Below are 16,569 nucleotides of genomic sequence, written 5' to 3'. Positions count from 1 at the left end.
TTTTTTTTTTTTTTTTTTTTTTTTTTTGCTGGTGATTAAACTCAGGGCCTTCTACATATAAGGCAAGCACTCTACTAACTGAGCTATATCCCCAGCCCTGGAATGATTTTTTTAAAGAGGTTATAATACACTTGTGGTCTCCCCATTTATATTGAAGTATTGCTGTACCGTATCTCAGAATGTGACTGTGTTTCGAGGTGGGGCTATGGAAAAAGGAATTAAGGTATACTGTGTCTGGGCATGCAGTCTACAGATCTGCAGCCCTTAAAAGAAAGGGGACATTGGGACACAATATGTATAGGGGGAGACCTGTGGAAGCAGAGATGACAGGATGGTCATCTCCACACCTAGGACAGAGGTCTAGGAAGAAACCAACCCTGCCCACATCTTGTGCTTAGACTTCTGGCTAACAATAAGCTCCTGTGTCTATAAGCACCTTGTCTGTGGTCCTGTAGCGTGACAGCCCTGGGAACTTCATGCAAAGGTATAATAATGACTCATCCAAGTTTAAAATGAGTACATGTCATAGCTGATCCTGAGAAAACCCAAAAGGACAGACACAGGTATGGGCCATCAGGAATGTGGAAGTGAATTGACAAACGCACATCAAGTCTGCAATATCCACAATTTGCATTTCTGTGGATAAGACTCATTTGCCTTACTACTAGTATGCTACAATTTATAGAGCTATAAAACAGCTGAAAGACAATGAAAGGCAGAGATAGCCCAGAAGGATTTGCTAGACAGGATACCTGGCAATTTTTATTGCCCATTCAAAGGCTTTCCAAGTTTTTAATGACAGACAAGCTGCAGGCACTAGGAAACCTCAGAGTCTTGTTGCTTTTTCCCTTAAAATGGTTGTAATGGTGTAGCTAAGAGTTGTCCCCCAGAAGCTCGGGAATGTTCAGAGGTGAAATGATTAGATTCTGAGAGCTGAAACCTAATCAGTGAATCAAACCATTTGATTAATATTTTAAATGGATTAATGGGTAATAACTCTAGGTTGGTGGGATATGGCTAGACATATGCCCTTGGGGATGATGTTACCCCTGGCTCCTGGCACCCATGATCTCTGCTTCTTGGATGTCCAGAACTGAGCAGCTTCCCTCAGCCACGCCCTTCCGCCATGATGTGCTGCCTCACCTCCTGCTCAGAGCTATGGAGCCCACTGAGCATGGGTGGTCTCTGAAACCATGACTCAAAAAAAAACTTTTGATCCTCTAAGTTGTTCTTGTTGGATATTATGGGTCACAGTGAGGGAAAGCTGACTAACTCAAAACTGAAGGGGACATAAGTCTCTGCATGGAGCTATCTTAGATTCATCCAGGATTGCATAGCTCCTCCCATCACAGGACTTGGTTTACCTGGAGTGGGGGATGCTGAAGATGGAGAAGAGGACCCCCTTCCCTGTGGCTATTCTCTGAATTCTGACACCTAAACTTTCTGACTCCTCCCCCAAACTAGGCTACAGGGGTAGGAAAAAGTGAGGGGAGATAGTTCTGCCACTTTCTCTCAGCACCAGGAGGGAGACTGGCCTCAGGGCAGAGCCTTTTGAAACACAAATTCCCTAAACTTCTGCAACTCAAAAGTCAAGAATTGTCTTTTCCTATTTCCTTTGCCTTTTTTGCCCACATACCTCCTGGAGAGACTGCAGGCAGGCTGCAGATAAAGAGGAAATAGTAGACAACTGAGAATATCCCCTGGCTCCCTGGTGGGTGAGCTCTGAAGACACCTACCTCTGGGCTAAGCAATCCCGCTTCTCTCTCATGTGGTCCTCAGATGTGTCCAGTTCCTAAGTGGAGACTATTTTGAGCTCTGTTTTTGTGGTAGAAGACCTTGTCTTAAGGGAGGAAACTTTCAAATGAGGGAAGCAGATGAGGAGCCCAGTTTAGTGTGACTTCTAAACTCCACATTTTAGCCTTTGTTGCCCTGGCGCTGGCCTCCTGTTGAGAGGAGGCAGCCTGTGAAGGAGCCCCAGGCATGTTCTCTTTTTCCTAGGTCAACCTTCCTGCAGTAGAATCCTAATTCACTTCCATGCTTCCAATTGACCTCTTCTTGAGTGTGATTATGGGGAAAAACACTGAGAGATGGTGTTTGGGTTTTTCCTTGCAAAGCATTAAAACTTCTCCAAACCTAGTGGCTCAGAACCAGTGATTTGTCATCCCTCAGGATTCCATGAGTGGGCTGGATGATTCTTCTGTGGGTTTCCACTTGGGGGTAGAGAGTAGGGGGTAGGCCCCAGGGGAGCCTCCCTCACCTGTCAAAGGTCAGGATTGCTTGTAGAGTTCCGCCCTAGAGTTCTCTGTACTCCTCAGACTTCCACACTACATGACCCCACTCTGAGGAGGCTGGCCCTTTGGTGGAGGGCTGCACTCACTTCCTATGGCATGGCAGAGGGGCTCTAGGAGAGAACCAGAGGAAACTTCTAGACCTCTCAGGTAGGTGTACCCCCCCCACAGCTCCCACAGTTTCCTGCTGGTCAATGCCACACTTCCAGCTAGTAGTGAATTTCTAGAGGTCCTATCTGCACTGTTCATGGGGAAAACCCCTTTTACAAGCCTGTCTTGCTCATTCTGGTTGTATAAATCATTCTCAGAAGTCAGTTTCAGTGACTTTCATCCAATCGAGAGTCTCAGTGGCTCCTCATTGCATTGGTTCTGACCACTTCCTCTGATGGTTACTCCTTCATGGTAATGATCTTACCTCACTTCTCTCTTCTATTTGCTTCTTCTCCATCTCTCTAGACACCCCATACTTGTTCCCGATACTACAAGCTAGAGAGAATATTTAGGATAGCGTTCCAAATCCAACAGAGAATAAAGTACCTTTCATGGTCTTCCCAGAACCACAATGATTGGAACTTTATGGGATCAGAGGAATCAAACCAATTGTTTAGGGCTATGCAGACACACTGATATTTTTTTTCTGAACAGAGCACTTTTTTCAACAGTTATAAGTTGGTTGGTGTAACAATGTGGTCTCTGGTGGTTCTATGCCAGATTCTGCTTATTTTAAAATATGCTTCAGCTGGGCAGTAGGGTGTGTGCCTATAATCCCAGTGACTCGGGAGGCTGAGGCAGGAGCATCACAAGCCTTGGGTGACTTAGTGTGGCTCTGTCTCAAAATAAAACATAAAAAGGGCTGGGGGTGTAGCTCAGTGGTAGAGCGCTCCTATGTTCAATTCCTAGTACCCTGAAAAAAAATATATATATATATTCATAAATATAGGTATATACACATTTGTCTTTCATATATGCTTTGCAGTAGACACACATCATGTACATAACTCTCAGAAAAATACCCATGAATAGTTGCAACCAAACATTTTCAAGCAGCCTTTTCTTTTTTAATATAAAATTTGGTATAAGTATTTATTCATATGTCAGGTCATTTCCATCAAAGTTATGAAGTGAAGCAGACATTTATCACATTTAAAATGGTGCTTCTCCACATTTTGATTTACATAACGAACTTCCTCAGAATGCACCGTTCATGGACACAGCACCTGGAAAGCTATTTAATGATGGTAAGTTTTCTTTAATAAATAAGTCAGATTTGTCAAAATGATGTATGTTAAACAGTATCCTTAAAAACATAAGAGAGAGAGAGAGAGAGAGAGAGAGAGAGAGAGAATGGAGATGACTATATTTCACTCTTTTTATTCTTGTCTCCACTGCCTTAGTATTTTTAGCAAGTTTTCCCAAAACAGTCATAGAACTTCCAGAAAGTATGCTTGAAATTGGGCCATTTTTCTTGTAAACTGTGTTATCATTCATCATGTGTTTGGGATACTGTTCACAGTGTTGTCTCCCTGCTTCCATCCTTGTCACACAAATGATCAGCACTGATGACGAGGATGTAGGGAAGCATTCACAACTGCTAGGTATTATCAAGGGCTAAAAATTACCAATCTTACCCAATTCAGGCAGGGTCCCCTACGGTGGCATTCAGATCCTTGTTTTACCCTTCTCAACAATGTTTAAGTATATGAACTTTGGTGTGATGGAATGAACTGTTTCCGTTTCCCACACTAAGAGATCCATACCTCCAAGAGCATTTCACTAGATTGGGATGCATAAGTACCAAGGTTTTAAAACACTGAGGTAAGGTATAATAAGACTTAGAAAGAACTCAATCATGGCTTTCTGTGTCTCTATGTATTTTTTTAATGAAAACCACATCAGATGAGTTCTTAGATTTGATTAAAACCAACACAGACCAGGTTGGATTTCTTAGACTTCTTTGGGTCATAGACTACTTTGAAAATGCATAGATGCTTAAACAAAGAAAATGTCACTCCAAGTTCTCAGGGTTTTGTGGATCTTCAGAATCCTTGGACCTTTAGTATCTGAAATGAAGAACTCTTCATAGAAATAATCTCTGATCTAGTACCTGCTCGTGTGGCTACCTCTATTTTGTGTCAAACTTCATAACCCCGTTTCTACTTATTCCACCTTGGATTTCTTCTGGTTCTTCAAACATGCCAAAGTCATTTTCATCTGAGGCCTTTATCCTTCTTCTTCCTCCAAACCAGCATTATCAGATCTTTTCACGGCTGGCTTTTTATTATTCAGGTCTCAGCTCTAATGTCACCCATATAAAGAGCCCTAATTCTAATGCCACACTCTCAGAGGCATGACATTAGAAGTTTAGTAGATTTTATTGTACCCTAGTTCACACTTAAGCATATGCACAACCATGCCTGAGTGGGGGTGCCCATGTGGACACACAGAGGCACACAGACTGCTGTATTAACCCATGTTAATCCTTGCTTAAGTTTATCATCCTGAATGCAGGTGCCACATCCATTTTGCTTACCACTAGATCACTAGTATCTGTAGTAAAATGTACAGAAATGCACAAAGTAAATGTATGGTTGAAAGAACAAGGGATGAGATGAAAAATCAAAGACTTGAATCCAAACTTTTAATTGAAATGAATTTATGTTCCTAAAAATGGCATGGTATATATAATTTTCTGTTTAGTAAATATTTATATGAAATTTTAATATCTTTGTAAACCTGTGGCAAGCGAAAGTAAAAACATGACATTGAAAAAAAAAAAGCCTAAACAGGTGTAATCCACAAAGAGATCAGATGTTTGGGGAAGTTTTAAATAGCTCTCCTTTGTTCTTGGCTCCTGAAATTGTTCACGTTTTCAAGGTGATCAAAGGTGCCACGTTCAGGAGGAGGAAATTCTTAAGAGGAAGGTGTTTTGACAAGGACCATACCAAAAGACAAACAAAGTGCATGGTAAATGAGGTTGCTTGGATTAAAGATGGGATACACACATTTTGCTCCATGGTGATGAAATGAATTATTAGAGACTTTGAACACAGAAGGCAAATAAATCACAAGATTTATCACTCCATACCTGCTGTTCTCCGCATGTCCATTTCTTGGCACCAGAATTGGCATCTGGGAATTGTGTGTGCTAGATACAAAATAAATGATTAACGTGCTATTATTAAAATTCAGTGCCTTAAATTCAACTGCCACTTTGCCAAATTGTTGTCTGAATGTCCATCTCATAAACTTCCTGGAAGTCTTTGTTCTGATAATAACTACTCTAAAATCTTACGATTTGTCTCTGATCTCTAAGAGCTGATTTTTCTCCCTAAAGATTAATACTCCCTAAGGGTAACTAACCCCAGGCAGAATGCACAGCCATTTTCTGAGCTGAAGTTTGGATTTTCCCAAAGTTAACTAGCAATTCTTGAAGGTCCCAATCACTCGATGCCTAGCAAAAAGCTTTGTGACTAATAGATGTTGAACTGAATTGGTTCCTTCAATTATTTGGAGCATTGTGCTGATAAGGCCACATTTATTTATAAGTCCATTCTCCATGGGGCTAATTCACATTGCTGTCTTATGTTCACAAATTAAATTCCTTAACCCAATCAGTCATTTCAAAATTGAATTTAATTAATAAGAATAGAATTCTATTTTTTTATTCCCAGCCTTTATCACAATAACTGATTCTTCATTCATTCTGTGTCCTTTTATTATGTATCTGACTCCCTGATTAGAGTGTTAGCTCCATAAAGACTGGGGTCATGGCTGTATTGTTCCCTTTTAAGTGTGTTGGAGAGAGTACCTGGCACATAGAAGGCCATCAGTATGAATTTATATGATAAATGAATGAAATACATTTAGGCAATTTTTATTTATTTAGTCACTCACAAAAATTGCCTAAGAGTGTTTCATTCATTATCATATAAATTCATATATTCAATCACTCACTGATCCAGACCCCACCCACAGGTAACTTACTAACTAGTGGGAAAAGAAAGCAGACTAGGTCTGGTAGGTGCCGCATTGAAAGTACCAGTAACAATTCGAGGCACAGACCTAGTAAAATACAAAGCAGAATAAGCAAGCCAAGGCTGACCAGGGAGGACAAGCTGGAGAGTTAGATTTGTTCATCTTGTAATAGGAGGCCACAGAGATACTCAAACAGCAGTGTCAATACACCTGGTGTCTCAGAAGCATGACATTCCCAGAAATGCAGGGAGTGGCAAAGGGAGAGAGCACTTGTTCCAAAGCTGGCGAGGAACATGGTACTTGGTGTGGTCTTGGACTCTAATTCCACAGTAGATATGTGGGTCCAAGCTTACCATTGCCCATCAAAATGTGGTTCCAAATGAGAGGTTGTTTAGAGTTGCCACCATTATTGTAAAATACAAAGGTATAGCCAGGATTGAAAATAGATGCTCTGTGTCTCTGTTTGTGTTGGCTTTGTACTGAGTCAGTTTCGCTGATTTAGATGAATCTTTCCTAGAATTCCCTTCCCTGTGTCTTGAGCCTTAGCATTAGCTCTGGGAGAAAATTCACATAGTATTTGGTCAGAAGAAGCAAAAGAGGAGCCACATCTTGATAAATCAGTGACAAAATAGACATAAGCCAGAGCTGTGTGACAGATCCCAGGGAGCTTGCTGAATCCCATCTGGCACGCTATTGGCTTCTGCACCACAGGTCCCTTCCAACTCCTCTTAACACTAGAAAAAGCATAGATGAGGCTGCAGGAGACAGCTGCTTCTGCACCACATCAAGGATGGAGACTCCTCCACTGTCATCATGCTCACCCAGGTCCATCTCTCCTTCCTGAATGCCCAGTCCACCTGACCTACAGTGAGGCCACACCCAACACTAGATCTAGAGACAAAAACCTGAATAGATTTCTGCAGCAACAAGGATGGCTGTTAATTCAGAAACCTGGGAGAGGAGCTGGGGGATTGAGAATAGACAGATACACACACACACACACACACACACAGAAAGCTGGGACCAGGAGGGACACTATCCTCTGATGGGGGAATAATGACCCAAAGCTAACTCAGCACCTTTACTATATAGGTTTACCATCAAAAGAATTTTCTGTGAGAAAGTTTCTTCAAAGCATTCAGGACTGAAGTTCAAAGTACTGCGCAATCAATTATAATTACCAACTTGTGCTCATAATTCTCTATCCCTGCAAGTTGGTGTATGAACTCAGGGTCAAGACTTATAGTCCTGTACATAACAGAGAACCTCCTTTATTTATTTATTTATTCATCCACTCATCCATTCATTCATTTATTTTCAGAACTCCCTTCAAGCAGGGCGTCACCATGGTAACTGGGCAGTCTTAACCTGCACCTTTGCACAGGAAGTTCCAGTGCAGGAGCAGCTGGTGCAATAGTACAATCAGAGACAGTGATTCAAATCACAGCTCCTAACAGATATCTCCCTCAGCTCCCTCATTGTGCAGGGACTGACCCTGTGATAAATCCCTCATTCTACAGCAGTGCCAGCAGCTAAGTTCCCCTGATCAGATCATGACTGATCAATGACTTCTTCATTCTGCATCATGTTCATATTTCCCAGAATTTATTGAGCCCATCTACGTAGGAATTCCTATGCCAGATAGCATCTGACATGCAAGAGCTCATTCAGTGTTTGTAATTATGCCATGAGGCATAGGTACTGGTATCAGTCCTAATCTACAGATAAGACATGGAAGTTGAATAAGGGCAATAAGTGACCAAGATGTGATTAAAGAGAAGCTGCTGTGGTTCAGATGTGGTTTCACTGTGCACACCAGGAGTCCACCATGACTGGAGTCTTGGTCCCCAGGGTGTTGGTATTGAAAGGTGCTATGGAACCTTCAGGACCCAGGGCTTGGTAGAAGGTCCTTGGGCTACTGGAGACATGCTCTCAGAAGGTGTTCTCCAGTACCCCTTGAGTTCCTGAGAGAAGGTTGTTGCAAGAGCAGCCAGGCCTCATGTAGTTCTCTCTGCTTCCTGCTCCAGGTCCAGTCTTCCTCCTGTTGCACCAGCTCCTGCCTCTGCTCATCTCCTCAAAGTGACACAGCAGCATCCATCAGTCCTCGCCAAGGAGCCTGCATTGTACCCTGAGTGCTGCACCTTCAGAACCGTGAGTTCAATGCTTTTCTTTTCTATATAAGTAGCCCTTGCCAGTGTTTCATAATGAAAACATCTAATGAGGAGCAAATCTGGTACTTGAACCCCAATTGTCTACATCTTTTCGGCCAGTATCTGCACCCACACCTCAGGGAGGCAGTGGCTCAGGCTGTGAAACATGGAACCAGCCTCCTGGGGTTGAACCCAGCAGCACCCCTTCTCAAAGGTTACTGGAGGCAACCAGCCTAATCTCCCTCTTTCAGTGTCTTCATAGGTGAAAGAAGGGAAGTGCTTGTGTGGCACAGGTTTGCTTAGAGCTAAATGAAATGATTTATACAGAATGCTTAGATGAGTGCCTGACAAATGCAATTGTTACTGCACATCCTCCTCCCTGGTCCCATTGCTGCATTTCAGCATCTCAGGGCTGTCAGATTGCTCTTCAGTGTACCAGTTCTTCCAGTGCCGGTCTATGCATTTAACCCAGCAGAGCCTGATCTTCCACCTCTGCCCAAAAGTAACTTACTTCATGTCTCCTTTCCTGGGATCCCTGCCATCTGCGAGATGCATGAAGGTGTCAAAACACTCAAAGGAATCCACCTTTGTGAATATATTACCTGGTTGAATTGGGTGCTCATCAAGAAACCTAATGCCTTGATTTTCCATGTTTCTATTTAGGGCATGAGAGTTATACATAATACTGGGGTTCATTTTGACATAGTAGTACATGCATGAAAAATAATGGGCTCCATTTCAAGTTCCTTAATTTTTAACCTGGTTTAAAAAGTAAATGATATCCAGAAGTCCATCTGGAGACCAGTGCTGATGGCGAGAATGTCAAATAGGGAAACAGATTTGGGTAGTTATTGTGTTTCATGTGTGTGCTGGGTGAGCTATTTGTCTGCTGTTAGCCCATGGAACCACCTAGTAGAACTGAAGTAAGTAAGTGTGTCAAGTAAGTGTGTGTGGGGAGCACAATCCTTTCAATCCTTCTCCTTACCCAGCTTGGTAGCTCCTCTAATGTCCACCCAGACGTTCCGTCAAACTTTCCTTGTTGCAATTATGGTAAAACCTCACTATTATAGGAAAATCTTTCCCCCTTCTTGTACTTTGTATCTACATAGATGTGTTTTCATTCATTTTAATTATTGTCACTATATTTTGTTTTTGTTGTATTTCTGCCCTTTTAATACCAATTTTCACTTTACATTATATGGCTTATTATTATGTGAGAGGTATTAATCATGAGCCAATGAACAAAGTGCATTGCTTTTTATAATGTAGGCCAAAGATCAATAGTCATTATTCTTGGATCTTAGACATAAGAAACCTGTGAAGAGATCACCTTTCAAAATTCTAGCTTTTACATTTGAAACCAGAATTGATATAAATCAATCAGCATAAATGAAGAGCCATGTAGAAACATGGGTACACCTGCCTACCTAGAGTTCACACATAAGTGATCTTTGCATAATAATTCCTTTTCATGGCTTGACCTTGTGCTATAATTCTGAAAGTCTCATAAAACTGAAGGGCAATTTGCAATTCACAAGAAAGAGAAATATGGAATTGCATTTAAAACAGAGAAAATAAGAGAGCCAGTGTAATTGTTTCACTGTCTTCCAAGATACAAAAGTGTTAAATGAGGCTCTGAGTGGTGCCTTTATTTATCACACGCAGAGACTTGCTTCCTCCCTTGACCCTCCTAAGAAAGATTCTAAGAGGTCACAATGCTGAGTTTCTCTGTGATCCTCATTATCACCTCACTGCAGTTACATTTGAGAAATAGAATCACTTGCTCTTTTCCAAAGTCTATTTGCTCAACCCATTGCATGCATATTTAAAAGGAAAGGTGGTGGATGTATTTTAATTTTCATCAACAACAGGTATTTATCAAGTTCCTCAACTGCTGAGATTTTGTTCTCTAGGAAATCAAATGACTTTAAGGGTAATGAGAGAAGCAATGTGGAATGGACTTTGTGTGTGATTGTGTGTGTGTGTGTGTGTGTGTGTGTGTAAGTGGCCTCATAGTTTCAAACTAGTTAAATGCATCCCTGTGTCCATGGAACAGTACAAGCTTTAAGTACCATCCTTGGATGAAGTTTTCTGGAAATATTGTAAGATATGTCCACCTACAGTGTCCTTTGGGAGTCAGATTGGTGTTCATTGAAATCTCCTTTAAGAAGCATTTCCTGCCTGCCCTGTGTGCAGCCCTGGTTCCTGTGACCCAGTGTCTCTGTGGCTCCTTGGCACAATGCACCATCCTGTGGCTCTTTTGCTGTTCCCATGCTTGAGTCTTATTGAGGATATATCCTGAGTCTGTCTTGTCCCAGGGCCGAGCATGGTATGTGGCACGTGGTCAGGACTTAGTAAACATTAGTGGACCAGATGCAAAGTTGATATTGATATGACAACTTAAAAAGATAAAAATGCACTTTCCTTTTTTTTAAATTTTTTTTTTCTGTTGGGTGTGGGCATCACAACATAGGAAATGTAAAGTCTCCTTTCCCTTTGAAGGATAAGCTTCTGAAATCTGAATCACATTTGTAATTCTACTGGACTTATGTATTGCTTTGCTATTGCTGCGTAACAAACTAATTAGTTTGAAACACCTCACATTCTGATCTCACAGTTCTGTAGGTCTAGTCCAGGCAGGATAGACTAGATGGGGGTCTGTGCTGAGGATCTCGGAAGATCAAAACCCAGGCGCTGTCTATGTTGGACTTTTATCTGGAAATTGTAGGGAAGAAATGCTTCCAAGTTCCTTCCAGTTACAGCAGAACCAGTTTCTGGACAGACATTTCGTCAGACCCATGGGTCCCACCTCATTCAGCAGGGAGGGACTACAAAGTTCATTTGATGTTCTTCTTAGAGTCTTACCTGCCAAGACTTGCTTCAGCAGCAAACAAATTATATGCATACGATAGGCACTTGATAAATGCTAAAGAATAAATGAATAACAGTAGAAGCCCTTGAGGCCAACACAATTAGATGAAGATATGTGGCTGGAGATATGAGGCCTCCTAACTCCTGAGGCTTCATGTCCCTTTCCTGCTTCCCATAAGACCTCAGTGGAGGGACCTGTCTCCAAGCCTTTGAAACATGGATGCTCTTGATGAGTGGAGAGAGAGGGTAGGGGGAGAAGAGCGGAAGAGAGAAGAACAGAAACTAATAGGTTTCATTCTAGAACATGCCTCCAAGTCTTAGGAATGGTGTGTTCTTGACTAGAGAGTTTTGAGAGAGAACTGCGATTAATGGATTTTATTCTAGAACATTTTGGTGATAGTGTGGTAGAGACACAAATTGGCTTTGTAAAGTTTTATTTCATTTTGGAAGTGTTAGTGATGAGAATATTAACTGATTCTTACACACACACACACACATACACATATATACACACACATGTACATACCCATATACATGCCCACATACATAATATGTATATATATACACACATATATGTTAGTATACAGACACTGAAAATATATGTCATACTGCACTGTGTCAAACATCATTTGCCTTTTTTAATATACAGTCACTGAAAATATATGTCATACTGCACTGGGTCAAACATCATGTGCCTTTTAACAATGTGGCACTGAGAACACAGGAAATATTATCCCCACTATTAAGTTTAATGTCACATACAAATGCCACTTTTAGCCTTGGAACTTACCCATTCTGGAGATATTTAAGTTGGATTTGACTGAAATAGCTCAAATCGGGGTGAGAGCTGTACCAAATGATTGGGAAAATATTTTGTGGACTCTAAGTAGTGGAACAAGATGGCTCGGTCAACTTTCCTCCCTAGCCTTTATTCCCCAGCACCCAGGCCAGGCACCATCAGAGTAGCTAGCTGTTGTGTTTCACAGGTGGTCAGCTGCCACTGGGCATGGAGGTGCTGTTCATAGATGTCGCTGGATGCTAATCCGTGGTGTGTGGTTTGTACCTGGCCACAGAAGGCAATGGGTGCCTGTGGGATGTAATGGGTTCAAGATTCCCTGCTCCACAGACCTCAGTGGAATCAGCCCCACCCCTAGTAGCCAGCTCTCCATGCCACCTGCTGCTGGGACTTTCCCTGTCCTAGGCCTTGGCACTCAGCAGGGTACTCAGTTTCATCATCTTCTCCCTTTCTTCCATTTTCTGCCTCTGTTCGGCACATCATGTGGAGAGTTTGATAAGCTGAATCTATAAAGAGAAGATAATTGTGTTTCCAGCACAACATTAAGTGGGTTGGCCTTCTGAGATCAAGAGAAATCAGATAATAGGTCTAGTGGAATTCACAAATACATGTAAAATCTGTTTTGTCTTGTTTTTTCCTGATGTCATGGGAAGATCCAATAGTGATCAAAAATTGGAGGGCTTTGTGCAAGCTGCAGGACATGCTGGGGGTTGTAACTATGGATTAGAAAATACCCCTTTTCAAGGAACTTATTTCTGAGCAAAGAAAATAGGTACTAAATGTTAAAGCATTTTACAATTTGTCATTTCAAGGGTGCAAAGTGCTTTGAAGAAGAGGTACAGCATCCTGTGAAAGCAGATGAAGGGATGCTAACATGGTTCAGGGGAATTGAGACACATTCCTCAAGGAAGTGATTCTTAAGTTAGTGGTCAAAAAGAGTCCAGAGGGAAACATACTTCAGAGAGAGTAAACTTGGATCTTCAAGGTCCAACGTGTAAGGCTCTCACATCTACAAAGGGCATAAAACAATGCTAAAGTAAGTGTGGCAAGAGAAGAGGAGGTGAGATGGCAGTGGCACAAGAGAGGGCTGGAAAGAGAGATGTTAAGAAATCCAGGAACCACTACTTTGTCCTAGGAGTTTGGGCCTACCTCTTAGAACCTCAGAGCAAAATTAGTCAGTATAGACTAGGTTAGGCTGCAATAACAAAGTCACCCCAAATTTTTGTGATTTAACATAGAAAAAAATTTTTTTTTTTTACCGTACTATATGCATGGCTCATGTGGGTAAGCAGTGGATATGTGCTCCACACAGCCTTTCAGGGACTCTGTCTTTTTGTGGCTCTAATCTAAACTACTAATCATCTTAAGGGTAGGATACAGTTTCAGCTAGAGTGATACCACATTCATTCATATCTCATTGAGAGAACTAGCCACATGGCCATGATTAATTGCAAGAAATCTTCAAATTGTAGGGGAGGTGCTAAGAGCCAAGTATATGATGCATGGCATTTTGGGTCCAAAAGGTGAAGCCAGCTAGCCATTGAGATGATATGATTATGTTAAGATTTGCATTCATATGGATATTGGACTCCTGCTGTTCACCTAGGCCGGCTACGGGACTCCTGGAGAGTTCCCATTGGTTGGGGAAGTACAGTAGGAGGGAGTTCTGGGGGAGGAGCTCTCTCTGCGGGTCCAAGAGGAGGCCGCGTGGGTGGAAAAAATCTTCCCGGGCGCGTACCGGACATTGTCGGCAGTTTCAAAAAATAATAAAGTTTGTTCCTGTTTGAGTGGCTCGTGATTTTGTGCCCAGCCAGACTGCGGCAGGGAGGAAATGGAATATTTGACAGGGCATTATTGTCTCTGCCAGAGAAAGCATCAGATGGTTGTAGACAAGGGATAAATATCACCCAATTTTCCAAATGAGTCCTAGGTAAACAAGAAGTCTGACCAGTACAGTGGCATTTCCTTGCAGACCTGGTTAATATCTGACTAATAACTAACATCTGGAGTAGAGCAAAGAGGTCTTTTCTTTCTTTCCTTTTTTAATTCCTCAACATGTATTCATGGTCAGAAAGGCCAGTGCAAACTGTACCATGTCTGTGTGAGTTAAAATTGGTGGATTCATCTTACCAAATGGGACCTTGTTAAAGCTTCAGTTGCTACACGGGGGTACATTGCAAAGACTATCTTCATTCTTGAAATGCTCAATATTTTAAATACATAACCTTAACAAAGACAGAAAAAGCATTCCACTGAAATTTTCAAATTATCTGAGCTAGCAGCAACACCTCAAGATCAAGACAGGTTGAAGAACGGCATCCCAGAGCTGAGGTACATTAGCAGAGGAAAGAATGAAAGGGTCCTGCATCGGGGTCACCAACCAGCTCATTGTGTGAAGGCAGAGTGAGGCACGTCCAGCTCCATGGCAGTAGGTGTGAAGTGGACAGTTGGCCGCCATACACCAGCCTTCAGTGCCATGTGAATGAAAAGCACCCCAAGCTGATCTGTGAATGTCTCAAGATCAAGACAAGAAGCCCGAGTCCCACCCCAGCCCTCCAACTGGTCACACTAGAGCTGAAGTATTACAGTGAATAAACTGTTTTACTCAAGTTTGCATCACTGTGACCAAAATACCTAACAAGAACAATGCAGAGGAGAAAAGGTTCATTTGGGGCTCACAGTTTTAGAGGTCTCAGTCCATATAGGGTCAAGGTCATTGCTCTAAGCCTGAGGTGAGGCAGCACCTCATGGGGGAAGGGCATGGTGGAGGAGCCCTATTCCATTCACGAATGGCCAGAAAACAGAGAGAGGAAAAGGGTAGGGGAAGGAACAGGCACTGATCCACAGCACCCCCAGTGGCCCACCTCCTCTAGCCACACCCACCTGCCATTCAAACTCGGATGGACTTTTGAGGTTCCAGCTCTCACAGTCCAATCACTTCACATCTAAATATTCCTGTATTAACAGGAGCTTCGGGGGACCCCTCACATCCACACCATAATACAAACATTAACAAACACATAAAAACAAAACAACAACCCTGGAATAGCTAACCAAGGAGGAATCCGGTGGCAGGGTGCAATGCACACATTCTACACTTGGGCTTATAGAATGTAATTACTTAGGTGGGAAAGTGGCCAGGAGAGAGAAGTTGGGAAGAAGTGTGAAGGTGAATGAGGGTGGCTGGAAGCCAAGCTGGTGTGAGGTCACAGCAGGAGAGCCAGCCTGGTGAGGAGACGGGAGATGGAATGAAATGAGATGTGGCCGGGAGCACAAGGTTGTGCTTGGGACCGAGCAGCGATTACCTGTAATCACTGAGCAGCTTTCCGTGGGAGATGATGACATCTCTTTGACCTTAAGGTAGAGGAACAGGGCCAGTCAATGCAAATTAGAAGGAGGTGGACATGGGCTTAATAGTCTAACAGCCAGACTGCCCAAAGGAGCAATAAGCAATGACAGAATAAATTCCCCATTGCCGGAAAAATTGGAGCAGAGAACAGAGAGAACAGTTGATAATAAATAGTTGGTCACATGGAAAGAGGTGCTTGCAGACGTTGTGCTGAGGCTGACTCACCCAGCATCATCCAGTGTTCAGGAAACCAAAGACACAGACACTGTCGTTTTGTTTCATGGACAAGGAAACTGGGGCTCAGAAAGGTTCGGTAATTTGGAGGAACCAGAACCCAGTCTCAGAAGCAGACTGTTGTCCTCATCCCTATGGAGTTTCCATTTTGGGAAAGAAACCTCCCGAGATTCGAAGGTCACAGGCAGAGAAATCCACAGTTTTCCTCAATTTTGAGACTTCCTGTAAATGGGGCTAGGACTGGCATTTGGAGATGCAAGGAGAACAGATTAATTTGGGCCAATCAAACGTCATCCATTTAGCAATATTCTGCCATCTCTCACTTGCCAAAATGAAATGCCTCCCAGGAGCTTCTCCATGATCTGCTTTATCACATGTCCCTCTGGTCAAGAGCTTCTGATTAAAGCAGAGCTTTGCACCCTCCATGAGGAGGCCCACCCTGTTCACATCCTCTGCCTTCTAAGTGCCCCCCAGCTCCTGCTCAGGACTCTCTTCTGCCCTGACTCCCTGTTCACCTTCACTGTGACCCAACACCATCTCTTGACCCTTTTCCAGTTTTCGCTTGGTTCTCTTCTCAGTGCATCCTGTGGGCCATCCTGTGGAAAGGCTCAGCCCTCCTGCCCCCTTGCATTCTCCCAGCACACCCCGTGTCCTGCCCTCTGTCCTCCTTCCACAGCATGTGACTTCTCAAATGCCATTTGGTTCCCCCTCATAGGGATGTCATTTGTGATTGTCAGTCTCCACAACTGTGTGTTTTCAAGAGGCAAGGACATCTACTCTGGTTCAGTGATATGTCACAGATCCTTGAGCGTAGCTGGCACATACCAGGTACACACCAAATAGTTGTGGGATGAAGGCAGGATGTAAACTTTGCCTCCAATGATCTGAGAAAGAAGGTCTGGAGAG

This window comes from Marmota marmota, unplaced genomic scaffold (genome assembly GCF_001458135.2).
Source record: "Marmota marmota marmota unplaced genomic scaffold, marMar, whole genome shotgun sequence".
Classification (NCBI taxonomy): domain Eukaryota; kingdom Metazoa; phylum Chordata; class Mammalia; order Rodentia; family Sciuridae; genus Marmota; species Marmota marmota.
This window is presented reverse-complemented; position numbering follows the sequence as displayed.